Source organism: Heloderma suspectum, chromosome 12 (assembly GCF_057233095.1).
Source record: "Heloderma suspectum isolate Gila_16-S chromosome 12, 16-S_ref, whole genome shotgun sequence".
NCBI classification, from domain to species: Eukaryota; Metazoa; Chordata; class Lepidosauria; order Squamata; family Helodermatidae; genus Heloderma; species Heloderma suspectum.
Window position 1 is genome coordinate 10,596,188 of NC_139469.1, and position 27,954 is coordinate 10,624,141.

Sequence of the window (27,954 nt, forward strand, 5' to 3'; positions counted from 1 at the left end):
AACTGAAAGGTGGGACTAAAATACTTGGAATAAGACAAACACATACATGCACTGATCAGTCTCCCTCTGCATTAGTGTGCCTGGAATAATAATGGGGTTCCCTAGAACTGGACCATCTTTTCTATGTAGCTGCCCCTCCAGGCCTGTTCTAGAGATCACCCGTGTCAACCTTGCCTTGCCTCCGCATCTGTATTCCCCTCCCTGCTGATGTAGGTTATCACTACCACCTGTATCTCACCCCCCTGTCTTTGGTTTTATGGGATCCATCCCCCATAGAACAGATCTGCCTTCCCTTTTTCCGCGGGCGCCCCTGAGCCTCTGATCTCCCTCTTTGTGTAACCCTGTCCGTTTGACCTCCTCTCCTCGCCATAAATGGAGACAATTTCTGAACACTTTTGCCCAGTGTGGAAAGCAAGTGGGAAACGAGAGGAGAATGTCAGGAATGTTAAACAGGCAGCGTGTGCAATGCATTTCCAGCCTGTCTGCTGGGGGTTGGGGAGGAGGAGGAAGCAAAAGACTTACCCCCCACCCATTCGCGCACCCCCAATCCAAGAGGCAGGAGGAAATCAGTGGCAAAGCCAGACCAAGTTTAACTGAAGCTTAGTGGTGCCAAAAAGTTGTTTCTCTCTCTCTCCCCCATCTCCCTGCCTGGGACTTTCCAACTTAGCTGTGCTCACTGTTTTCTGTTTCATAACACCATCCATCTCTCCCCCAGCCACCTTCCAACTCCTGCCTATGCACCCTCTGACCTGACGGATACAAATAGCACAAGCTGTCTCTTTCTCTTTCTTTCCTGACTTCTCCATTCTCTCTGTGCATGTGTGCGTCTCTCCCCCTCTCCTATCTCTGGAATGTTTTCCTTCTCTCCCACATCCTCTGCCTCTCAAGTCTAAACTAGGCCAGCGCTAAGAGTAGTAGTAGAACCATCTCACCCTCCTTTTTTGGCATAGTGTTATTTTCACACACACACACACACACACACCAACAGCCTATCATGTTTGCTGGACTAAACATCACCTTGCGGATTTAAGGCAAGGGACAGTTGGGGGCAGGGGGGCGGTGTTGAGCAGCTATCTGTGGCTCTCTTTCACCTTGTAAACTTTGATACCTGACCAACGCTGGTGTGGAATCCCAGCCCCAGTTCCTTACATAGTTTACTCCTTCCTCACTCGCCTTCCAGCCTGGAGAAGGTGATCAGAATTGCATCCATTTATGGAGAGGAAAAGGAGAGATCAAGTGGGCAGGGCTACAGGTTTAGGTCTCAATCCAGACCAAGGTTCTCTCTTCCCTCCCCAGGGTAGGTGCTAAATTAGCATAGCAAACATGGGAAAATCCTGTTACTGCTGATGATGTGGTTGTGAGTGGTTATTGCACTTATCTTGTATAGATTTGAGCTTGGCAAAGAAAGAGCTCAGACTGTCTTTCTTGTGCTGCATTGTCCTTTGGCCCCACTGTTTATAGTCACACACACACCCGCCCGTACCTATGTGCGCGTGTGTGTTTGTATATATCTGTGTGCATGTGAACACTTCATGCTTCTCATAAAATGGGATCTGCAGTGCAATCCTATCCCCAATTACTTGCAAAGAAGTTTCACTGTTTTCATGGGGCTTTACTTCTGGGTAAATGTACATTTGAGCTGCGCTGTTAGTTGATTAAAGCATATGCCATATTTATTTATGGCTGGTCACTCAAGGAAGGCTTCTGGAAATAACAATGTTTTCAGGAGGTGCCGTTGGTGCCTGCCTGACCTCCAAAGGCAGGAAATTCCATAGGAAGGGGGCCACCACACTGAAGGCTCTTTTCCTGGAGGACTCCAATGGGGCCATGGGTCTATGCGGAACCACCAGGAACATGTATGTCTATATATATGTGATCAAATATTACTACCGCCACCATCACTGTGGTTTTAAGCCCTGACATGCTATTTGGTTCCATAAATATTAAATATTAAATTTAAACTTTTACATTTAGACTTTCGAAGGTTTTATATTATGTTTTATCATGCTGTATTTTAGGGTTTTAATTTTTCTGAACTGCTGAGCTTTGGCTATTGGGTGCTACAGAAATGTAATTAATTAAATAATATATTATAATTCAGAAGGACAAAAGGAGGCAGGAATTGATCCCTGGTTTTACAACAACAGGGTAACTAGGTTGGGGAAAAACTTTTAAAAGTACTGTAAACCTTCATCCTGTGACCCCAATCCTCCAGTCTTTGGCCACGATGTGCCCTTTCTTTAAAAGAAACAGAAATGAAGTAATATTATGTAATACAGAAAAGCTCCTTGATTATATGTAGAATGCCCTTCTCTTTCCACTGAACAGCTGCACCCTGTCCCCACAGACAGAGCATGAAAGAGCAGGGCTTCCTTACAGGACAAACGGCAGAGGTTCAACATTCTGTTATTTAAAAAAAAAAGAATTGCGCACTCCCTTCTCCTCCCTTGACTTTATTTTGAGAACGTCTTTCATGATTAACATCTCACCCATCACCTTTGAGGCTTATGGCAATACACCTTACCATGGCTACCTTAGTATTTTGTGCTTAAGCATACCAGCTTACTTTCCCCATTGTTTTATACTAACCTTATGGAGGCGTACAATATGAGGCAGCAGTATCCCCATTCAGAACTAGGAGTGCTTCTAGATGGACAGCTTCTAGCACTACCAATCAGAAGACATCGTGTAGCTATTCCATCTTTTCCTCTTTAACGGATTCTTTTTTGTGGAAAGAGCAAAAATGGAAGAAGCAGTGGAGAAACATGGGAGGATTACAAGCATGGTGATGTTTTGACCCCACCATAAAATTCAATGAATGAGGCACGGGGATTGCACAATAAAAGCTTCATCTAAAAGCACCCCTGGAATAAGGAACTAAGAACTAACGTCAGCCTCAAGATATTTAAACCAGTTTAGATTTGAGCTGTATATCTAGATATCTCTTCTGGTTTCTGCAAATCAACAATATCTTTAACACACATATGACTCATAAGTGAGAGCATCACACCACATCATCCCTGAACACATCAGTTTCTGAGCTGTTAGCAGATACTTCAAAATTATCTCTGCAGCCTGCAGCCATGAGAGCTAGAAACATGATTTTAAAAATAAAAATAAAGAAAAGCTGAGATGTTCAGGACACTGCATTTTGCAGAAGGCACCTGGACAATGTTTTAAGCATGTCCATCAGGGGCGCATGTCACAACTGTCATGCTTGAGGAAGACATACGTGCACTGAAGATGCGTGTGCTGATGTAAAAGATAGACACATGTACCCAAAAGCTAATGATTGTCTGGGACTCCCTTCCATGTGCGCCTCTCTAGACCTGAACCTTCCTCCGAGTGCCACCTCCAAGGGAGGCTCAGAAGGTGGCAACAAGGGAGAGGGCCTTTTCAGTGGAGGCCCCCCGATTATGGAATGATCTCCCCACTGAGGCCCACCTGGCACCAATACTGTAATGTTTTCAGTGCCAGGTTAAGACTGCCCTCTACTCCTAGGTATTTAATGGTATATGGTGGGGCATTTATGCCAGCTGTCTGAACAGGTCTAGTATTTTATTGAAATTGTTTTTAGATGTTTACATTGTTTTAAATTTTGTATATTTTAAATGTTTATGCTGTATTTTATCTGTGAATTGTAGTGAATCACCCAGAGAACTTTGGCTATGGGGCAATATAGACATGAAATCAATCAATCAATCAATCAGGGATGCAGAACCCCTGGCCTGCAGAAGTTCTGCATCTGGTTCTGGAGCCTCCTTGGGTTCCTCCAGGGGGTGGGGCTCCCCTGGAAGAATCCCTGCTGTTATCTCCAACTTTATATTGAAGATAACAGCAGGAATTCTTCTGTGCACCGCTCCCCTTTCCAATTAAGAATGGTGAGATATTTATTTTATACATTTATAAATATTTTATACATTTATGGATGTATGTATTTCTTCGCTTGTTTATATGATATTTTTTATCCCACTTTTCATATAAAGTGTGTCTCCCAAACTAAAAAGACAAGACTTACAAGAGAAGGGAAGTGAAATGAAAAGACAGAGGAGGAAGACCATTTTAATAATCCCAGGACAAAGTGGTGAGCTTAAACGGGCATCTATATGTAGTTGGAGCCTAAATGGTTTTCCTTTGCAGGCTTTCTTGCTTGGACAGAAGTGGTGCAATTCTCTGGCTAGCAGCCAATGCCAAGCTGCCCTTCCCCTCATATGGCAGCTTTCAATTTCCCTCATTCGGAAGTTCCCCCAGATTATTCAGTTGGAAACACCCTATGCACCCAGTCCGGTTTAGCCTGCAAAATCCTATGTACACTTACTTGGGAATAAGTCCCACTGAGCTCAGTGGGACATAGTTCTCTGAGTAAATACACACAGGACTGGACAGTTCGTTTCTGAATTGCGCTCATATTTGCTCATCCTTCCTGACCAGAGGCTGATGAGCATGCAGTGTGTACAAATAACTGCACCCAGAAACATTGTGTACACACGTAAGGAGAATGTACAGAAGCCATGCGTGACTGGGTGATATAGAGAGAGTACCTTCTGTAGGGCCTGTACTACTTTAGGGCGGTGGTTTCCAAACTGTGTCTTGGGGAAACTCTGAGGTTTTTCAGAAGATGATCAGGGATTCGTCAGTGAGAAGATCAGCTGAAAGACAACTTTGTGCAGCACTACCGGTCTTTCCTGCAATGTACCATCGTGTTAGAGGTTTCAGTTCTCAAAGGGAAATAGAGATACTGAACAGATTCGGACAATGACCTTTGGGAACTTAGCATGTGTCCCAGGATCCTCTGCACCGCACAGTTTCCAGGGCAGATATCATGGAGTCGTGGGCCGCAGCTCAGTGATAGAGCATACATGCTTGCCATGCAGAAGGTCCTAGGTTCAGTCCCCAGCAACTCCAGGTAGGGTTGGAAACAACTCTGCCTGAAACCCCGGAGAAACACTGCTGCCAGTCAGTGTCGACAATATTGGGCTAGATAGACCGATGGTCTGTTTCGCTATAAGGCAGCTGCTTATGTTTCTAACTCTCATCCTCCCTGACTGTTACTCTTGCTGGCTGGGGTCCAGCAACATCTGGAACTCCATAGGTTCCTCACCCCTGGACTCAACAGGAAATGTGGGGAACGTGGTGGGGAAAAGCTTCCCAAGTTCCGATGCACAGTGTTTCCTCAGAAGACAAGGTAATGAGGAAAGGGTTCCCCGCAAGCCAAAATGCTTGAAAACTACCCCTTTGGGGGCAAGTAGCCTTTGCTGTTGGTTCGGTGCTGTGGTATTGGGGCTCAGCAGGCAAAGGCTGAAATGGTCCAAGGGTCCCCAACCTGAGAATAGTCCCCAATCTGGTACCCTCCAGATGTGTTGGCCTACAACTCCCACGAGGCCCAGCCAGCATTGTCAATGGGGTTTGTAGTCCAAGTTTGGGGAAGGCTGTGCAACAATACACAGTCTCTTCGGGTTGCATCGTGTGAGTGAGTGTCTCTCAGCCTCAATTGCCAATCGGTAATCTGGCATTACAAGTGCTCTCCCTTGCACTAGTGTTGTAAAAGTGAGCCCAGTAATGATTGCAAAGTAAATATTTACAGTGATGATGCTAGATATTGTTATACATCCATTAGTGCCTCTTCCTGCCCTGACATCAGGGTGGTAGTTGGGCAGTTATCCCTGTCAACTGTCCCCCCTGCCCAACCTAATGGTATTTATCCTCACAACAACCCTGTGCGGTAGGTTAGCTTGTGAGATAGTGGGTTGCTAGAAACCCACTCAGTGTGTTTTTGAACCCCGATTTCCCGTATGACAGAGGACCAGCCACTAATCTAGCTTACAGAGTTCTTGCAAGGATAAAATGGAGAAATCCCGTGTTTGCTGCCCACCCCCAGCTCTTTGAGGGAAGGGGGAGAGGGACCTAAATATGTGTAACCGTGTCTGGGTTGGTCAACGCGCATGAAACCCAAAATGTGCGCAGTGCACATGTCGAAGCAGCGTGTGTCGACCGGCTCGCTCACACTTCCTCGCACAACCACGCAGACACATGCCCATGGCTGGAACATCGGAAACGGGAGGAGAGAAACGGCCCCACCCTTCCAAGCTGCCTCTAGCAGCTCATGAAGGCCAGTTCCTCTTCTATCACAGGGTCAGGGTGGATCCCTTCTGATCCTCCTTCTACTTGGTCTCTCGAATCCACCATAAAAGGAAAAATAGCAGGCAGGTAGCACTGCCAAACTTAGTCATTCGGAGCCGACGGAGGCTCCCAACTCACTCACTCAGCAGCAATTTCCTCCCCGAACATCCCCTTTTCAGAGCGAGGGGAGGGGAGGGGAGGCGTGGCGGCCTGCCTCCGAAACGTCTCCTCCTTGCTGCTTGGAGACAGCCAAGGGAAGTGTTTCTCGAACTCGCCGTGCCAGGCGCACCAGTGGAACAGTCACTATTACAAGGATGTCTCCTAGGTGTACGTCACTTAGGCCTCAGGCTACCGTGAAGACGTAGTCCGCCCCGCTCTCTTTCGAGGCATTCTTTGAGGCAAAGGGCCTCAAGATACTCATCTGAAAACATGACATTAAAAAGAAATGAATGAACCCATTCTTCCTGAGGCCAAGGAAGCACTAGGAGCACCAGGCCGCGGTTCGCTTGCGAGCGCTCTGAGGCCTACGCGACTAGTTAGTAGGGTTGCCATGCCAACTTTATTTCTGGCAGGGCCCCCCTTGTGCTTTTTAACAGCAGTCTGACAGCAGGCAGGATTGGTACGGGAGGAGAAGTTTCTCATACTGCTGTGCTTCCATACCAGGGGGAAAGCGACACCTGTTGAACGGTTGCCCCGCTCACAGTTGGCAAGGGCAGAGGAGCCCTACCCAAAAAGAGCCAGTGTGGTGCAGCGGCAAGAGTGTTGGACTAGGAGCCGGGAGATCCGGGTTCTAGTCCCCGCTCGGCCATGGAAGCTCACTGGGTGACTTTGGGCCAGTCACAGACTCTCAGCCCAACCCACCTCACAGGGTTGTTGTTGTGAGGATAAAATGGAGAGGAGGAGGATAATGTAAGCCGCCTTGGGTTCCTTGCCAGAGGAAAAAAGGCGGGGTATAAATGCGATCAATAAATAAATAAATAAAAAGCAAAGAGAAAAAGCTGCAGCAATACCGAGAGGCGGCCTCCTGCAAAATGCCCTTCTGTTCTGTCATAAAACGTAACGTTGCCATCTGTTTGTTTTTTCAATGTGAAAGAGGTATCATGTAGCCTTCCCGAAACTAGGTACCCTGTAGATGAGTTGGATGACAACACCCATCATTCCCACCCATTCATGCTGGGGTGGGGAGGATGGGAGTTGTGATCCAACACGTCTGGAGGGCGCCAGGTTGGAGAAGGCTGGTACGGTGGCTGAAGCAAAACCTCAGGCCTGGGCCACCACCCCTGCTTCCCCTAGCTGCACCTCCCCCGGAACCACTGTTCATTTGGTGGTTGCCTGGCTTTGGTGCAGTTTTTCCCCACTCGATAAGGTTGAAATGTCTCTCCGAAGGCTTAATTACTGGCAGTCAAAGCTCTAAGCTAAAATATACCTGCGTTTTTGGTGTTTTTGTCCCCGCTCCTTCTCCCTTTCCCCACATCCCTTTTGCTTTCCACCTAACCCACCACTGGAATGTAGCCCACAAAAGCTTCTCCAAAATGGAATTGGGCCCTCAGCTGAAAGAGGTTCAAAACGCCTGGGCCAGAGTGCTCAACTATGATCAAGAGACACAGGTCCAAATCCGCACTCAACAGTGCTAAAGCAATTGGGATAGGCAAACTGGTTAAGATAAAAAATATACAAAAATATCTGATATTATGTTCTCTATGCAGGCGAAAAACATACATTAAAAGGCAGCAGAGAACAATGCAATACTGTTGCGCTGTAACATCCAACAATACCAGGAGTAACCAGTACCAAGTAACCAGTACCAAGGAAAACCAAATGCGTTTCGACCTAAAGTCTTCATCAGTGTATAGTACATAAAAATGGTCTCGTACGTAAAAAGGTATATAAGAAGATAAGGCTTATACACACACACACATATTTTACAATCCAAGTTCCTCACAAGTATAAATAAGGCTGGTGTGACTTACAGCAGAGTTGCTTTATATAGAGAAAGAGTGGCAACACAGCACGTAGTATTGGAGGGAATAAACACAGGCTAGAGCCAGTTTAAAAGAACTTCAGATCAACTTACTTTATTAGTGCTTTTATACACATCTCAGAGAAGACTATTTAACACTGTTTAACTACAAGCACCCCCTAAAGCTGGGTGTGTGAGTGCAAGTGAGCGAAGGCATGCGATGATTATTTGCTTCCTGTGGGGAGAGGCCACATGGCACTCATTGCAGAGGCAGAAGGAGGAAGAAAGAAGAGGAAGGGGAGGGAGCAGGAAAAAGAAACTGGTCAGACAACATGGGGGATGAACAAGACATTCTCTGTTGCCCCTTTTCTGCAAGTATGCGGGGTTGTTCCTATTATCCAACATAGCCCACCTCAAAGGTTTGTTGTAAGAATAAAACAAATGGGGGAGCAGACCATTTACCCTGTCCTGAACCCCTTAGAAGATGGATAGGACAAAACATACAATAAATGCAGGGAGCCAGTGTAGGATAGTGGCTATCATGTCGGACTCTGATTCAGGCTGCAGTCCTGTGCGCGCTCAACTAGGAAGTCCCAATGAATACAATGGGATTTACTTCTGAGTAAACATGCATAGGATCATGCTGTTAGAGAGCGCAATCCCATGCATGTTTGCAAATGAATAAGTAGCAATTGTGTTCAGTGGGACTTATTCCAAGATAAGCAGGCATAGGACTGCAACCATGCAGCAAACCTCTGCATGTTTACTCATAAGTAAATCCTGGTACTTACTCCAAGGTAAGTATGCAAACCTAAGCATGTTTAGTCATAAAGAAGTCCGACTGTGTTCAGCGGGACTTGTTCCCTGTAAAGTGTGTTTTAGGATTGCAGCCTCAGGTCGCACTCCTATGCACATTTACCTGGGAGTAAGGCTTAGTGGTTAAGACGCTGAACTGCAGACTGGAAGGTCGGCAGGTCAGCAGTTCAAGACCCGAGTGCCGCGTGACGGAGTGAGCTCCCGTCTTCAGTCCCAGCTCCTGCCAACCTAGCAGTTCGAAAGCAAGAAATTGCAAGTAGATAAATAGGTGCCGCCTCGGCGGGAAAGGTAGCAGCGTTCCATGCACCTCGGTGTTCAGTCATGCCGGCCGCATGACCACGGAAGCGTCTTTGGACAGCGCTGGCTCTTCGGCTGAGAAACGGGGATGAGCACCGCACCCTAGAGTCGGACACGACTGGCTGGGGACACCTTTACCTTTACCTTTTAAGCCCCGCTGAACACAGTGGGATACTTTTAAATAAACACCCCTCTGGATGCTACCGCTCTCGAAAATGCATAGCCTTGTGCTGCTATATGCTCTTATATATATGCTCTTAGTATTGGGACCCAGCAAGCTGAAACTACAAATATGAGATTCACAATCTCCAAAGCACATTTTTTTAGGCAGCCTTTCTAACAAGCTACTGTGAGCGAAGATGGCTAAGAAGATACAAAGTCCCTCGCCAAGGTCATGCAGCCAGTGCTGGATCTGTGTGTGGGTGTGTAGATTGCAGGGGCCAGCTCCCTGCTGTGACTTATATCTCCTTATTTGGATCCTTGAACCGCTTAGCCTTGGCACAGCTCAGCTGACAGGCAAATGCCCTCCCTCCTCTCTCTAGAAACTGACAACAGACCAGGCCGGAGAAAGCCACCACACCTTTATTCCCCAAAAGTTAAGGTCTTCTCCAGTGGCATACACTGAATGCATAAGTTAAGTAAGACATGATTCACTAATATTGCCCCACAAAGGCAGCCTTGGCATGCCAATGCATCACAGGCGATGATGAAGTAGACTGGGATAACCCAAGACACCTTCTTTAGTGAATACCACACCCTGCCTGTCACCCAGGAAGCCTGACCGCTGGGGGCGTCGTTGGCGGGTGTGTGGCTGGATCGATCTGTTTCCGAGGGATTTGGCCTATATCACATATTGCTTCTTCGGCTACCTGTGCCTACCCTGTGGAGCTCTGTTACCAGAGAGCATTTGGGACTGGGAGCAATAGATCAGATGCCAAGGCGATGTTGCAACTCACAGGGTTGAGGAGGGCCGCTGCCTGAGCATGCCCTGTCCACCTGGTATCAGAACTTTTGTATCATGGGGATGGCAGGAGGGGTGACAGGGCTCTTTTATATGGCATTAGGATATATGAAGCTGCCTTATACCATCCTTCCTCGACCAGGTGCCCTCCAGATAGATAGATAGATAGATAGACAGACAGACAGACAGACAGACAGACAGACAGAGTGCATGGCTCTTTTTAAGAGGACAGTTCCCTGCCCTAAGGAGTTAACAATCTATACCAGGCTTCCCCACCTGGGTGCCCTCCAGGCAGATAGATAGATGATAGATAGATAGATAGATAGATAGATAGATAGATAGATAGATAGATACATACATACATACATACATACAAACATACATACATAGAGTGCATGGCTCTTTCTAAGAGGACAGTTCCCTGACCCAGGGAGCTAACAATACCAGCCTTCTCCGACTGGGTGCCCTCCAGACAAATAGAAGCCAGCCTTCAGTGTGGTGGCTCCCTTCCTATGGAACTCCCTGCCTCAGGCAGGTGCCAACACTGGGTTGTTTTCGGTACCTCTTGAAAGCAGAGCTTTTCCAGGAAGCCTTCCTTGGTTAACCAGCCTTGGTTTTATTGGCACTCTTGTTTTTTAAAGAATAATTTTAATATCATGTTTTGTTCTTCTTATCTTTTGTTCATTTTATCTCTTGTTGTTCACCGCTCCAGGATCTGTTTAGATGTGGAGCGGTATACAAATGTTGTAAATAGATAGACACAGACAGACAGACAGACAGACAGAATGCACGGCTCTTTCTAAGACGACAGTTCCCTGCCCCAGGGAGCTAGCAATCTATTCCAGACTTCCCCAGCCAGAAGCCCTCCAGCTTGGACTGCTGATGGCCATGCTGGCTGGGAATGATGGGAATTGCAGTCTAGCACATCTGGAAGGCACCAAGTTGGGGAAGGCTACCGAGCCAGACCATTGGTCTGGGTAGCCCAACTGAGTATCACCTACTCTGTTAGTAGTTCTCCAGCATCACAAGCAAAGGTCACTTTCCAACATTGTTACCTGGGATGTTTTATCTGGAAATGGCACGGGATTGAGCCTGGGGTCTTATGCACACCCAGCAGGTTCTGGAACACGGAGCTATGGCTCTTCCCCTATACATTTTATGGGCTCTTCGGCTCCACAAAGGCTCAACTGCACCACTCTTAAACAATATTTGATTTAAGCCGCAATCCTATAGCCACTTATCTGCCAGAAAGCCACACTGAACTCAATGGGCATATTGCACTGAGTACACTGACTGAGTACATCCACTTCTTTTATTTGGTTTGTAGCCTGCCCCTTCCTCGGGGGATCCAGGTGAACACAAGGAGCAGCTGTAGCTCCGTGGCAGAGCCCCTGCTTTGCATGCAGAAGTTCCCTGGTTCAATCCTTGGCATTTCCAAGTAGCCCTGGGAAAGACCCCTGCCTGAAACCCTGGAGAGCTGCTGCCAGTCAGTGAAAATCTTGGAGAGCTGCTGCCAGTCAGTGAAATCTTGGAGAGCTGCTGCCAGTCAGTGTTGACAATACTGGGCTAAATGGATCAATGACCTGACTTAGTGTAAGGCCTCTTCCTATGTCCCTAATAGCGCTAGGACCCCTCTGTCTGGAAGTACCCCATGAAACAGGCAAAAATGTATACAGGAGGCCTCGGGTTCAGTTGGCAGCATCTTTAGACAAGGAGTGCAAGTCACAGGGGCAGGATAAGATGGACCATTATCTTGGACTTTGCATGCAGAAGTTTCGTATCAGTTCTAGTCTGCATTACAGCTCCGATTTTCCTGCGTTGCTGGGCAGAGTGGTCCAGCTTTCTCCCATGTTTCCATTTTCTCAACTGTAGGTCGAGAGCCCCACTTACCTACTTTGGGGAGAAAATGCTGATCAAAATTCCTAGAAAGAATAACCACGCCAAGTGTTCTTCACCATCCTCGTTAATTATTTTTGCCTCGCACAACTTGACTCCTTGACCCTGATTATACCACAAGGAAAAGCACACATCCTACCATCCTTCTTGGCAATTATAGCTTACATCACAGAAACCAGGGTAGGTGGAGGCAGGATTAGCACATCCATAGGGAGCAGAGATCCTGTGCTGAGAATGTCACTGCTGGTCTGCGATTACACAGAGCACGCAGGCAGCAAACAAACTCCTTAGGAGAGACACAGCATTCTTCCTTATTGTTTTATATTGTACTTTGTGGTTTTAATTTTTGTGAACTGCCCAGAGAGCTTCAGCTATTGGATGGGATAGAAATGAATGAACGAATGAATGAATGAATGAATAAATAAATAAATAAAATCTTCGGCATCCTGCAGACCTGCTAGATCATTAGGGCAGCTTTTTGTGCTGTACCGGCTGTAGGGTGACCAGGTGTCCTACTTTACAGAGGACAGCCCTCTCTTTAAAGGACGGTTAAAGGGCAGTCCTCTTCCTGAAGGTGACTTCTATTTGAAAAGCTGTCCAGTCCGAATCTAGTTTAAAGATAAAGGACCATCAAAAGGAGAGCAGGGACTCTGAAATTGCCCATCCACAGAGAGCATCTGGACGATAAACTGAGTAAACACACAGGTAACTTGGTCACAGTCATCCCCACTAGAATGAGAAGTATTGCATTCAAATTCTAGTAACTATTTCCAACTTTGCATCTCTACATATAGATTAGTGTATGGGAACCTGATGCAATTCTGTGATCCCCTTTTTTGGCAATATGTTTCCTGTTTTTTAGCGAGGCCTACTGGGAAGGCACTACCTGCGGACTGCATGATTCACAACCATGTCATATCAAAACTTGTTTGAAACCTCCATCCCATGGTGTGGTGGAACCAGGACCCACAGGGACACAGCACCAGCACTTTTTTTGATTGGTAGGGACGTTGATGTCATCTGCCACCCCAACCCCCTTCTCAGAATTCCCTATTCCCTCTGAGCTTAGCTAAAATCCTCAGAGGAGCCGGGAAGGAAGGGGATTTTCCCAGAAACAAAATTGTCCGAAGCTATCCCTGTTGTAATGCAATGTCGGGGTGGCTTGGTCTTGAATGGCCAATTAAGGCTTGTTATCTTTACAGAAGCCTTGCTTCTGGTGGAGATGAAAAGTGCTAGAACTGGTTTGTTAATATGGATCAACACAGCTGCCTGCAATTTTGGATTCTCCTTAAATGAGACAGTCATGAAGAGCGCCTGCACTTCAGAATTTGCCACTGCACCAGTGCCTCTGTGCCAGAGCACACCGTCAGGGATGTACCTTTTTGCCATCTTGCTGGCTGCTCTTTGTGAACCGCCCAGAGAGCTTCAGCTATGGGGCGGTATAGAAGTGTTATCAATGACTGGTTGAACGAATAATATTCAAAGTTTTAAAAGCACAGGCGCACACAACACTGATCTACCTTTTACAATGGAGGAGAGCGCCTCAACACCTAGCAGCGCAGTTTATGACTGATACATTCCCCTCACAGCAGTAACAGACGGGGAATGGCCAATATCAACCATCTGGGTTGGTATACACCAGGCCTGTTTCTCTAGGCGAGGGCCGTTATTGATGATTGCTTGGCAATTAACCATCAGATGAACTCGGAGGTGGCTGTGGAGGGGAGAGGCCCAGTGTATTTTTTCTAGCAGCATGTGTTCCTTTGAAAGCTGTGTGTGTGTGTGTGTGTGTGTGTGTGGTGGCAGAACCACAGTTGCCTACGGCTAGCCCATCTGCCTAGCAAGAGAGCGAGGCCTAACTCTTGAGGGAGCCCTTTTTCAGATGTCCAGTGAATGCTAGCTGGGTGGGAAATTGCCTCAGCAGAGACAGGCCTGAGGAGGGAACAAGGCTCAGCAAGGTCCACTCTGGTCAGGGCTGGCCCAAGACATTTTGCTGCCTGAGGCAAAGAACAAGATGGTGCCCCCTCCCGTTCCATGTACACAAGCTGACTGGGCTAGCAGATGAATCTTACTTCGATACTGGGAATGGGACAGCTTCCTCCGCTGCAAGTGAAGGCTAGCTTAGGGGGTGCAAGACAAGCCACATGGCCCACGGCTCTCTCCTCCGACACTTTTGTGCTGCCTCCCAGCATCTGCCGCCTGAAGCGACTGCCTCATTCTGCCTAATGGTAGGGCCGGCCCTGGCTCTGGCAGACCCTCAGTTACATAGGTAAGCCCTCATGGGCAGCAGCAGCAGCAGCAGTCCAGCCAGCCAGTGCAGCTCCAAGTTGCAGGGGGCCCTTGGGCAAGATGCCATCCATCCCCCCCCCCGGTCCCTCAGAGTGAGTCTACGTTCTCCCCACCATTGTCAAGTGGGGCTGCTGGGTTTATGGAGGCCGAGCCTGGATGAGGGCAGAGGAAGAGGCCTTCTTGTCGCCATGGTGATGAATGGCCTGACTGAGCCACCCTGCGTGATGAGAAAAGCAGCGAATGGACACAGCGCCGGCACCGGATTTCGGAGGCCCCTTGGGCAAGGCACCCGCAGTGGGCCCCTCCCTCGGCGGGTCTGCCTTCTCACCGCCATTGTCCCCGGTTGCTCTTCACCCTCTTTCCCATCATTGCTGCCACTTCCTTGCTGGACAGGCAGAGAGCCAGGGAGCAAGCAGGCCGTGGCGTCTCCTGCTTCCCCCTTTCGCCAGCACCGCTGTCTGGGCCAGAGCAAGAGGCAGGCGAACAAGCAGGTTGCAATGGTGAAGAGGAGGAGCGAGTCCGGGGGGCCTTGTCAGTGGGGCCCTGCTGAGGCGTGGGCCCTTGGCTTGTGTCCGACCAGGCCTATGTTTGACGCTGGCCCTGCAGCCAGCGCCTGGTGGCTGGGCCTAGGAGCCAACATTTAGATTTCCCCCAATACCCAGCCCCAGAGTAACGCTAAGTCAAGAAATCAAAATGGAAGCTCCTAAGAGCGGCCATCCAGTGCTGATCAGTTTTAAAGGCAGGGGGAGGGTCCATTCTGTCATGTTTGAGCCCCATCTGTGGTCTCATGCGGTACAGTCAAGACAAAAGTTTACGACCTCAGTGAGACCTCAGCCTGAGAAATGTCACATCTGAGAAATGTCAGAGGAAGATGGGTAGCTTGACGGAAACCTGCCTTGGAAAAGCAAGCATTCATGAGTCCTTTTAAGGATTCAGATAAGGACTGCCAACTAAACAAATTGTTCTGATCCAACCAGCAAAACTGTGCTCTGACAGGAAAGTTGCATTTTTAAATCACATTTTTATTTCACTCTTCCTTGAAGGACTTCAGGGCAGCGTATGTGGGTCTCCTCATTTTTTCCAAACTACAACCCTGTGAGGTGGTTTAAGCTAAGGCATGGTGACTGACTCAATGGCAGCAGCCAGTCAGCTTCATGGCTGATTGGGGACTCAAACCAAGTTCTCCAAAGTCCTAGACCAGCCTTCCCCAACCTGGTGCCCTCCAGATGTTTTGGACTACAATGTCCTGCATTCCTGAGCATTGAACTTGCTGGCTGAGGCTGATGGGAGTTGATGTACAAAACATCTGGAGGGCACTAGGCTGGAGAAGAATGTTCTAGACCTAGTCCAACATTCTAACCAGCCTTTCCCAAGCCGGTGCTCTCCAGATATTCTGGATTACAACTCCCATCAGATCAAGCTGTCATTGGGAATCCTGGTTCTTCTTCCTGGTCTGGTGTAGCTAGTGAGTGTTTTTGAAAGAAAAAGTATGCATCTCTACAGAAGGGCAGACAGAGGGCCAAAACGAGGCAGAAATTATAGATGATAGATAATTGATAGAGAGATGATAATCCATTTTTTACAAGGTGTTATTAGCATGGCAGACTCAGGCAGTAAGTGCTGAGTAAGGCCTGGTTTCACACATGCTTTTTTCTCACTGGATGACTCAGTATTTGATGAGTGGCCACTGGATGTGAAAAACGGCGCCATTTACTAGCCTTGTGTCTGCAATGACATCAGAAGGAGAGGTGCAAGTTCTGTATGTGTGGGCAAGGCATACCCTCCAACATTTCACAGGTGAACCATAGAATCATAGAATCAGAATAGTAGGGTTGGAAGGGGCCTATAAGACCATCGAGTACAACCCCCTGCTCAATGCAGGAATCTAAGTCAAAGCATCTCTGACAGATGGCTGTCCAGACTCATCTTGAATGCCTCTAGTGTGGGAGAGCCCACTGAAAATAGGGCTATGCTTGTTTGACCATAGAACCAATGACTAGAGAGGTGGTGGGTGGGCTCTCCCTCTCTGGAGGTCTTCAAACAGAGGCTGGACAGCCATCTGTTCAGGATGTGCCAGCTTCAATTTCCTCCATCGAGCAGGGGGTTGGACTTGATGACCTACAAGGCTTCCTCCAATTCCATAAAGTCGTGTACCCAACATGACAACCCAGAGTACGGATTGAGTACGGGTTCTCGTTGAATCATAGGTTGCTGTGTTGTTTGAATCCAGCCACGCTAACAAACCATGGTTTGTTAACCATAAACATCCCACAAAAAGAACCCATGGTTTGTGAACTCTGGGTTGTTCGTACTTAATAAACCATGGTTTGTTAGCACGGCTGGGTTCACCCAACAAGCCACGATTCAACAAGAAGCCATACTCAACCCATACTCTGGGTTGTCATGTTGTTTCTAAATAAGTCTAACAACTAGGTGAGCATGTATAGGATGATAGCCTTACTGTGTATAATATTGCAGGCTTAGTGGTCATGCTCATGAATGAACCTGCATGTTAGCTATATAAAGTGCTTAGATACTTAATTACAAGTTCCTTAGGAGGAAGACAAATCCTGGAGAATGACACCAACTCCAGCAAGTAACACTAACACAGTTTTAACATGGCATCCCCCAAAGGCCAAAAAAAGGGATAAAATAGGAGCAGTGATTTTCCAAAGAAACGGACCGGGTTTGTCCCACAAACAGGGACAATCACAGCATGCATGAAAACTTCTGAACGTTCAAATTGTGTGTGCCTCCAATCTTTTTCACTCTCTGTCTGCCATCCTGAGCTTTTTGAAGGAAAGGTAGGATATGGTAAGGGGGGGGGGAGATTTATTTATTTTATTTTTAAATGTGTGACTTTTCCACGCTGCTCAAAATTTCTTTACACACTGGAGCCTCGGATGCCAGTTTCCTGTCATGTCATGAGAGTAAACAGCCATCATGCTTTACACGTAGAGGCGTATAAAGGAAAACAAGCGGCCAGGGGCCGGCCCTGGTGCAGTTGTGCCAGCTGCCTAAAGAAGGGAGCCATCAAAGGATGGCCATTCATTGGCTTGTGGCTGGCCTGCTCTTCAAGGCAGCTGTAAAAACACTGCGCACGCAATTTGGCAGCTGCCGCGCACAAGGCAAAAACTCCCCCAGGCAACTGGCCAGCCTGCTCCTCATGACAAACAGCACCCGGCATGAGTCAGAAGAGAACTGAGGCGGGCTCCATTGCTGAGGCCTGGAGGGGAGGAAGGAAGCTGAAATAAACCAGGTCAAATTTGGGTTCCTTGGCAACACAATGGCAGCCTCACCCTGTTGAGAAATAAATAGATAGATAGATAGATAGATAGATAGATAGATAGATGATAGATAGATAGATAGATAGATAGATAGATAGATAGATAAGGCTTGCTCTGCACATGACGTCCGCTCACGGGCTGCACCCAGCCTGGCTGACGGCATTTCAGTTCAGAAGTCGTGTTTATTATGCATTGACATTACATAAGGCAGAGGTGAGCGAAAACGCTGAGGTGGTACTCTGACCTCGCTGCCTCTGTGTTTATTTAGGGCCTAGCCACAAGAGTGTGAAAAATCCTCTCACAAATCCCCCATTTCCAGCCCTTTCAGGATGCCCAAAATGGTGGTGTGCTAGAAACAGGAACCCACCAGAATTTCCAGCTGGAGGAGCATCTTCCTGGGCAAGGTCTGGACTGCACCCACCCACCAAAAGTGGCCATTGGTCCCTAAAAAGGGCTTCCTGTTTTGGTTGGGGCTTCACCTGAGGAACAATATGTGCAAGCATAGGCAACGTGGAGCCCACTGGCACCAATGCACCCCCGGACATCTTTCTTGGCATCCGCCAAAGTGCTTTACCCCTCCTTCTTTTATTTTTATTTTTATTAACACATTCTCTTGCCAGCAATTGGGATAACTTCAAAGCAAAGTCAGGGCCTCCAGCAGTTGCCATCTTCATTTCCTATAAGAACAAAAGAAGAGCCATGCTGGATCAGATAAAGGGTCCATCTAGTCCAGCATTCTGTTCACACGGTGGCCAGCCAGCTGTCAACCAGGAAACCCACAAGCAGGACATGAGTGCAACATGGACCCTCTGGTCCATGTTCCCCAGCAACTGGTGTACATAGGCATACCGCCTCTGGTACTAGAGGTAGCATAAAGCCATCAGGACTAGTAGCCATTGATTGTCTTCTCCTCCAGGAATTCGTCCAATCCCCTTTTAAAGCCCTCCAAATTGGTGGCCATCGCATCTTGCGGTAGCAAATTCCATAGTTTAGCTAGTCTCTGTGTGAAGAAGTCCTTCCTTTCATCTAGCCTGAATATCCCACCAATCAGCTTCATGGGAGGACCCCACTGGATTGTAGTATTATGAACGAGGGAGAACAATGTCTCTCGATCCACTTTCTCCACACCAGGCATGATTGATCAGTCAGTCTATTAGCTACTATACAGATCAAAAGGCAGAGCTCTCCTCTTGATTTCCCTAATGGATAGGTTTGAAATGCAGGGCCCATATTCCCCATGCCAGGCTTTGGAATGAACTGAAAATAGAAGAAGACCCTCCCCACTTTCCATGAACCTCTTGAGCTGAAATTGAGTTGGCTGTTGCACTCGTGTCCTGCTTGTGGTTTCTGGCCAATGGCTGGTTGGCCACTGTGTGAACAGAACGCTGAACTAGATGGACCCTTGGTCTGATCCAGCACGGCTCGTATGTTCTTATGCAAATTGCTGCACCATAAGCAAGCCACCTTGGTCAGTGACTGGTCCAAAGTTGCCATTAGACTTTGTGGCCAAGCCACAGGGGTGTTATTAGGTATTTTCTCTTCTTATGTTCTTATGCACCTTTTTGGATTTAAGGAGCAAGTCAAGATTTTCCTGGACTGGCTCAACCAGAACTAAGTGTTTTTGGAGTCCAGAAAGAGCAATTTGTTTCTTGCATCCTAGCAGCCTGCCAAGAAGAGATCCGGCAGCACTTCCCAGAACAGCTCTTTGCTGCCCCCTTTTCCAGCCATGGGTGCTGCTTAGAATGAGATAATGATAAACCCACAGCCAATGGGTATCAGGACAGGACCGGTCTGGCTGCTGCAGAAAAGGGAGGGCAGCCAGGTTGTGCCTCTTGGGTCTTGGAACAAGTGAGTCAGAGTAGAGGTTGCTTCACCTAGGCATATGGTAAAGCCAGCCATCGGATGATCTGTGTGCTGCAGATTTGACATGCCCACTAACCAACATCCCAGCACTTTAAATGGGCTCATGCCAACTGGCACTCAGAATCTTGCAAACCAGCAAAAAGTCAGTCCAATAAAATAGACGGAAGGTTCTCACCTACAGAGCTGGCTGGCTATTTTGAAGTGATGTATGATCTTCAGATTCCTCAATCTCCAGCTCTTGGCTAGGTCCCCCACCCCTCTCTGCATTTGCTGTCCCAGTTTTCATCCCCGCACCCTGGCATCTTCTCCTCATTCTCCTTGCAGGGCCAATGGAAGAGAAGATCATGCTCCCTCTCTATTCCGTGCACAGAAGCCAACTGGCCTGGAAGCTGAATCTTACTGTAACACTGCCAATGACACAGCATCCTCTACGAGACTTGAGGGCCACAGGCTTGCTTAGGGGGTGCAGGTCAGGTCAGGTCAGGTGGCAACCACAGCTCTGTCTTCCAACACCTTGCCACTGCATTGGTTGTCTGAGGTGGCCACCTCACTCTGGGCATTTCTACGTGAGGCTTTTATCCCACACCTTCACTGAGGTTTCTGCTTTGGATTCTTTGTGGGATTAAGCTCAGCTCCTGTACATGTGCTTTTTTCCAGGGGTTTTCTTTCTCTGCCTTTCTATATGTTTGATTATACATCCACTAGATGGCGCTGTGGTATAGTGGAATTGCGCAATGACAGGAGACTCTCATCCTGCCATTTCTAAACAATACCAGACTTTCCTCATTAGGAAAGACCCACGATAACAGTCACAAAGCACAGGAGAGGCCCTGGAGGATGACAACGTTATGTAAAGGACCTGGAAAATACTGTGAGCAATCAGGAGCGCATGGTCAAAGCCTTGTGTAAAAAGGCTGTCCTGGGGTGGCATTCCTTTTTCGAGCTCTTCGGTACCAATTTGGCCCTTGAGGTTTTTTTCCTGGCACCACCCCCTCTCCTCCGACCGCCAATTATTTTGCCGTCTCCTGGCTTTTGCATGATTTCCCCGCATTATAAAAGTCTGAAATGTCTCTCCTAAGGCTTAGCTACTGGCAGGAAGAACTGTAAGGTAAGCTATGTGGGCATTTGGGCCTTGTCCTGGTTGTCCTTTGGCCCTGCCTGCCACTGGAATGAGCAACCCAAGAGCTTCTGCAAAATTGAATTGTGGCCCTTGGGCTCAAAGAGGTTCAACACCCTTCTTCTACATCTTCCCTACAGCCTTGAGGCTTCTCTGTTCCTCTCTCCGACATTAGAGTAGCTCAGCCAATGGCAACCTTTCTGACTTGCCCTGCCCTTCTGTGACACGGGGGACATTGCAGCCAATCGCACGGCCCAAGGTGTCATTATCCCCTTCACCACGTAATCCTTTAGTGCTGTATGACATGGAGATGTTGGTCTCTGCTGAAGGCACCGGGACTCCTTCCCTAGGAACTGGGCCGAAGGAAGCAGGTCGTTATGTGCAAGGCTTTGTGGCTGCTGCACCAGAGGGGCCTTGGCCAGGGTCTGAGTCAACACCATTGTGTGGTCTTGAGCCCCAGAAGTCACAGCTGAGCTTCAAGTGGAGGGAGACAAGCATAAACAAGAGGCTTGCAGGCCCTTAAGGAGTACCAGAGTGAAGGAGCAGAGGGCTGAAACGGGCAGCAGTCTTGAGAGGTGCTTTTGCATGTAAGGTGTTTTTTTTTTTTAAATGCAGGTTCAGTTATTTCTTTCATATTTTTTCAAAGAAATGATATCCCAGCAACTCAAGGCAGCTCTCAGCTGGAGAGCCAGTGTGGTGTAGCGGCAAGAGTGTTGGACTGGGAGCCGGGAGATCCGAGTTCTAGTCCCCACTCAGCCATGGAAGCTCACTGGGTGACTCTGGGCCAATCACAGACTCTCAGCCCAACCTACCTCGCTGGGTTGTTGTTGTGAGGATACAATGGAGAGGAGGAGGATAATGTAAGCTGCCTTGGGTTCCTTACAAGAGGAAAGAAGGCGGGATATAAATGCAATAAATAAATAAACAGCAGCAGCCATAAATCAGCTAAAATACCATAACCCCGCCAAACAAATACCATCGTATTAAATACTTGACAGCAGGAAACATCGATTTCGGCAATAAGGATAACTGAAGTCAAATACCTGATGGGAGCAAGAACATTTTACCATGCACTCCTGTACATGTCTAGTCAAAAGGAAGTCTCATTGAGTTCAACGGGGCTTACTCCCAGGTAAGTGGATCTAGAATTGCAGCATTCACCACTTTTGGGGAGCACATTGTTCATGCTGAATCGACTTCTGCACTATTAAATGTTTCACTTGCATGTGGCCATGTGGGAAGATGCTTTATGCTAGGTCAGACTCTTTGTCCATCTATTTTACTCTGACTGGCAGCGAATCTTCGGGGTATCAGACATGGTCTTTCCTCATCCTCAACTACCTGATGCTGGGGATTGAACCTGTGACCTCCTGCATGTAAAGCATGTGTTCTACCTCTGAGCTACAGTCCCTCCCATCTAAGGTTCTCATTTCTAAGAATCCAACCTGCAGATTCCACGACAGACCGCTTTTTCCAAGTCACACAGATTCTGCGGACTTGCAGGTTGGTTTTTCACGTGGAGCAGGTGGGGGATTTGTGCTAATGCACACTAGCACTAATGCGCACTAGCTCTAATTTGCATTAACTAATACACACTAGCCCAAGTGCACATTAGTGCTAATGGACATTAGCGCTAATGTGCATTAATGCTAATGCACATTCATGCAATTAGAATGGAATTCTTTAAAAAAAAAGGGGGGGGATTCTGTCCATGAGCGAGCGACGGAACGAAAGACACCTGACAATCCATGAAATACAGATGAAATGGATTTAACAAAATTCATACATCCCTAGTTGTCATCTTATGGCAAAGATGGTTTGGCAAAGACCCTGTCCCTTAAAGCCAGTGTATTTATACCAGTGTTAAATGGGTATAAATTCAACTGGTGAAGCTTTTCCCAACAGAAAAAAATAGGGGCAACACCAGAAGGACTGAAAAATGAAACAACTCTGTGGAATGGGAATGTTGCTTGAAGTTTAAAAACAAAACTAAAACTAAACAAACATGCAAAACATTTATTTACTGATGGATTTATTTGTTTTATTTTTAAAATGTTTAAACTACAAGGTCATCCACAAGGGATCCGAGGCTGGTTTATATAACAGTATAGAAAACAAATTCCATACAGTAACAACAATAACTTTAACAAATAAGAGGCATAAAATTATTCAACAGGCAAAGAGACAAACAAATTAATCAGTCATTGTTTTAAAACTATTTAAATTGTCTTTAAATGCCCAGGCAAATGGGAACATTTTGATGTGGTGTGGAAAAGAAGGCAAGGATGGCACCTATTGTACCTCCCTTGGGAGAGCACCCCTAAGTTGACCACTACCATGGAGAAGGCCCTGTCTTTTGCACATTGCAGTGTTCCCCAACCGGGTGTCCTCCAGATGTTGTTGGACTTCAACTCCCATCAGCCCCAGCCAGCATGGCCAATTGTCAGGAATGCTGGGAGTCATTGTCCAAAACATCTGGAGAGTACCAGGTTGGGGAAAGCTGATGTATAGGATTGTACTGTTAGATTTTGTTTTCAAATTTCAGCTCTTTCTCCCTGCTTCCTTTGGGGGTGGGGGGGGGAGGCTTTCTGGAACTTTCCTCAGACCCTACACCACCTCCATGTTGGGAAAGGCATTGGGAGCTGGATTTTGACAGTCATGCATCCTTCCTAGAGCACAGAAGGGCTCATTTGAGCTCCATCTTCTGTGGACGGGAAGTTGCTGCTGCAGGATTTAGCTGCTGGTTGCTCCCTTGCTATGGTCCTGATGATAATGTTGACGCTGCTCCTGCAATGTGGATTTCTTGCCACCTGGCTGCCCCTGTCTTTGCTGCATCAGCCTGGCTGATCCTGTACTGATCGGTGTGTCTTCTTCTGCTAAGGTCAGCCACCTGAGGTCCTGCCAAAAGCCCGCGACTTTCTGCCCCATCAGGTATTGCAATGCGAGACAGCCAAGGAAGGGCATTTTGGGGGCTTCGCTGAATTTGTGGCTAGGAGGATGCCTGAAGTCTCTGCTCTTGGCACATTCCATTATCCAGTGGAGGCTGGTGGCTCCGATGTCAGTGGGGTAACGAATCCACTCCAGGTTTCAGTCAGAGCCAGTCAGAACTCTAAAGGATCTATCCAAGGTGCGAAGTACCTTGGATAGCTTCTTCAGAGTTCTGACAAACCCAGGGTGGATTCACTGCCTGCTGACATCAGAGTGTCCAGCGCCGTTATCATTCAACTGTCCTTGCCGCAGTTGTGGCAAAAGGCTACAGAAGGAGAGGGCCCTGGGGCACAATTGTGTCAACTGCCCGCAGCATCTCTGCATTCCACAGAGCGACCTGGGCTTCGACAGGAGCACCAGCCGTACCAGCAGGAAAATCCCCAAGAGCCCTCTGGAATCCACTGGAATCCTTTAGCTTCCAAGGGCAGACCATTTTAACAGGGCCCCCACCCTTGCAGAGGGGAAAGGCCGCTGAGAGTCTGAACTTCAATAGGAAGTGATCTGACCATGACTAGGGAATAGATGTTAACTCCCCCACCTTCAGACCACCAACTTCCTGCTCAGTCCAGAACACCAGATCAAGCATGTGTCCTCTCATGCGTGTCGAGCCGATGACATGTTGAGACAGCCCCGTGGTGGCCATATTGGCGGCCATGGAGTCCTGAGCCACACCGGATTCAACAGCCTTGGCATGGAAGTTGAGATCCCCCAGGACCAATGCTCCTCAACACCAAATCTGAGACCACCTCCATCAACTCAGGCTGGGAGTCTGATGAGTAGCGGGCTGGGCAGTCCACCAGCAGAATCCCTAACCTGCCCTGGGTACTCAACACATGGTACAGACACTCAAGATCAGCACTCGGATGGACAGGAAGCTTAGAGAGGAATGTTTCTCCTAAGGCTTAACTAGTCCTTAGTTAAGAACTTTAAGATAAAAGTACTTTGGCCCTCTTTGCATTTGGCCCCACCCTGTTTTGTCTTCAGCCCCACCCGCTCCTGGCATGCAGCCCCAGGGAGCACCTCTGAAACTGAATTTGGCCCTTGGGTGGAGAGGGGTTCAACACCCCTGCATTTCATTTCTTATATTTCTATACTGCCCCGTAGCCAAAGCTCTCTGGGAGGTTCATAAAAATGTAAAACCATTAAAATACATTATATAAAATATAAAAACTATTCACATAATGACATAAAACAAATAACAACCACCACAACAACATATATTAAAACAATCAGCCAGAGACCATCAAGGGACTCATTATACGCTGCCAAATACTTCAGAGAAGAGGGCAGTTTAAACCTGGCACTGAAAAGATGACAATGTTGGTGCCAGGCGGGCCTTATCAGGGAGATTATTCCAAAAATGGGGAGCCACCACCAAAAAGACCCTCTCCCTTGTTGCCACCCTCCGAGCCTCCCTTGGAGGAGGCTTCCGGAGGAGGGCCTTAGATGCAGAGCGTAGTGTATAGGTTGGTTCATGCTGGGAGAACTGTATAGATAGAACGTCAGGGTTCATGCTGTATAGATAGAACATCAGGGAGGGGCCATAGCTCAGTGTGATAGAGCACATGCTTTGCATGCAGAAGGTCCCAGGTTCGATCCTCAGCTTCTCCAGGTAAGGTGAGGGAAGATTCCTGCCTGAAACCCTGGAGAGCCGCTGCTGCCAGTCAGTGTCAGCAATACTGGGCTAGATGGGCCAATGGTCTGACTCAGTGTAAGGCAGCGTCCCATGTTCCTACGTCACTAAAACCTGATGCCAATTCAGACGTAACGCCTTTCATACCGCACTGTTTCTCACAGAGCACTGTTGACATTGATACACCAAAAAAATGGACAGTTGGTCTGCATGTTAAGAATTGACTAAGCAGCATCTGGATTCAATCTGGTGAGGTAGATTTTTATGTATTAATGAGAAATGTATTAGTTTGTAAATATTGTATATTAACGGATTAAGGTTTTTTAAAGGAATTAATCTTTACTTTGATTTAAGCCCCTGAGGCCACATAGGCCGAAACGCATTTGGCTCGCTCACCAATTCCATGAGCGTGCAGCAAGGAGTGATATGAACTACTAACCCACCACTCTCATCTTATGGCCTATATATTGATTTTTTTTTTTCATTCCTTTGTAGCCTGTGCGGGGCGCTTTGAGAGCCTGTTACATTGTTTTGTACAGACTTTGATTTTTGTGTTGTGCTTTTTAAATAATTGGGGATTGTACCCATAGTTTAAATAAATTTTGAGCTTGGTATTTTATTATATTACATTGAAGTTGTGGAAATACTGCCATATCTTTGACTTTTTTGGTTGTTGTATACTGTGTGTTAAGGTATACATACACTCCCTTTCTTGGTTTGGTCCTTAAAGATTAGCACATTTATTCTAGCACAGGGCCGGCTCTACCATTAGGCAGAGTGAAGCAGCCACTTCAGACAGCAGATGCTGCAGGAGGCAATGAGGAGCTGGAAGACTGAATTGTGTGTACACCCCCTAAACTAGTTAACTCTCTGCTATCAAGTTTGGTGGAGGACACTGTCCCATAACCACTGTCGAAGTAAAATTTAACTGCTGCTCTGGTCAGCTTCTATATGCGGGGGGAACCCTTTTGTCTTTCACCTCAGGCACAAAAATGTATTGGGATGGCCCTGTTTTGGTATGCATTTTAATGGCCTACAGTCTACTTCATCAGATGCATGAAATATTATTTTGAGTTACATCCATCCATCCATCCATCCATCCATCCATCCATCCATACGCATACATACATACATATGGTTGGGGTGGGACTGCAAACAGTGAGGTCAGAGAGAAATGAAATGCAGGATGTATAGGCAGTGAGAATTACATTATTAACAGTGACCATTCACAAAGTAGTTCACCATTCACATAGTTATCCTGGCATTGGTAAGATAATTAACACATGTAGAGTGATAAAAACAACAACACCTTTATCCTGATTCATGCCACAGGTGATAAAATCAAACTCCTTAATGTACATTAAGTAATGTAATTCAGTGGTTTCCCATTGTAGTCTCCCTCTGAAGTTCTTTTGTTCAAGAATAGCCACTTTATGGTCAGTTACACTGTCCTGGGAAGATGAAATGTTTCCCCACCGGTTTTTGAGTATTATGATTTCAGATATCAGATGAGTGTCCATTTATTCTTTTGCTTTGAGGTAGGCCTATTTGTCCTATGTAGAATGCAGAAGGGCATTGCTGGTGATGTTGGCATATATCTGGGATGGACACACACTTGTGGGCTTGCAGGACCTACCTGGGTTTTTCCTAGAACCCCGAGACCCACCGTCTGGAGCCTGGTGCAAAAAGACATTGAATGAAGGAATTCTGAGCCCAGGAATTTATGCTGAGCACCAGAACTGAACAGAGTTCACAGTCTTTCCACACAAAAACCCATTCCTGGTTCCTAGTGAGCTTTCCGCATTTCAGCAGTGTTATTTAGGAGAGGTGTGAGTCATTTTGTCGTTGCTGTTTTTAAACAATTGGGAGCCAGAAATCCCTGCCAATCTACAGCAGATCACCCAGAGATCTGTCAGTAGATCCAAACCTACCTTCTGCTCACCCTGGCATATCTCACAGTGGAAGATGAGCAGGTGAATTGAACCTCTGGTGTTGTAGGTGACATTATTCGGTCCTGTAATCATGTTGTCAGACTGGGGGGAGAGTTTGTATCTGACAAGCTCTGCTGGAGGAGACTACAGATCCAACTAGTCCAGTACCATGCTTCCTACAGTAGTCAAGCACTCTGGGAAGCCAGCCAGCAAGACCTGGGGGCAATAGCCCCCTCCCACTGTCACTCCCCAGGGACTACGAGCCTTTCTACACAAGGTTTTTATTGTGCACTCGTGACAGCTCACTCACGTTCATTCGTGGCTCCTTTGCATGATGTCATCCCCCTCCAGGGCCTCACCTGTGCTTTGTGACCCCCGAACCAGCCCCAGCCCAGACAGCCCACTGCCGCCCACAGCGGGTGCTCTAGAGAGCCCCACCAGCTGCTTTCCCATTGTGGCATTTGCTGCAGCAAGAAAGCAGCCAGTGGGGCTGTTCAGAGCAGCTGCAGGCCCTGTGTTGCTGCGGGGTTCTGGGGCTCTCGTGAGATCTTGGCACACAGATGACACCTCGCGGTATCTCGGCCATATGCAAGATCTTGCAAGAGCCCGAGACCTGGTGGGAGCCACCATGTGGCAGCAGAGGTGGGCTGGGGATGGGGTGGTGGCGGCGGCGGCAGGGAGAGAGGGTTGTCTGGTGCCAGCGGCACAGCTAGTGCTTTTGCTTCGGGCAACAGGAGAGCTTGTGGTGAGCCTGCTACATGCGACCTCTTTGTTCAGAGGCCACAGCAGAATTCCA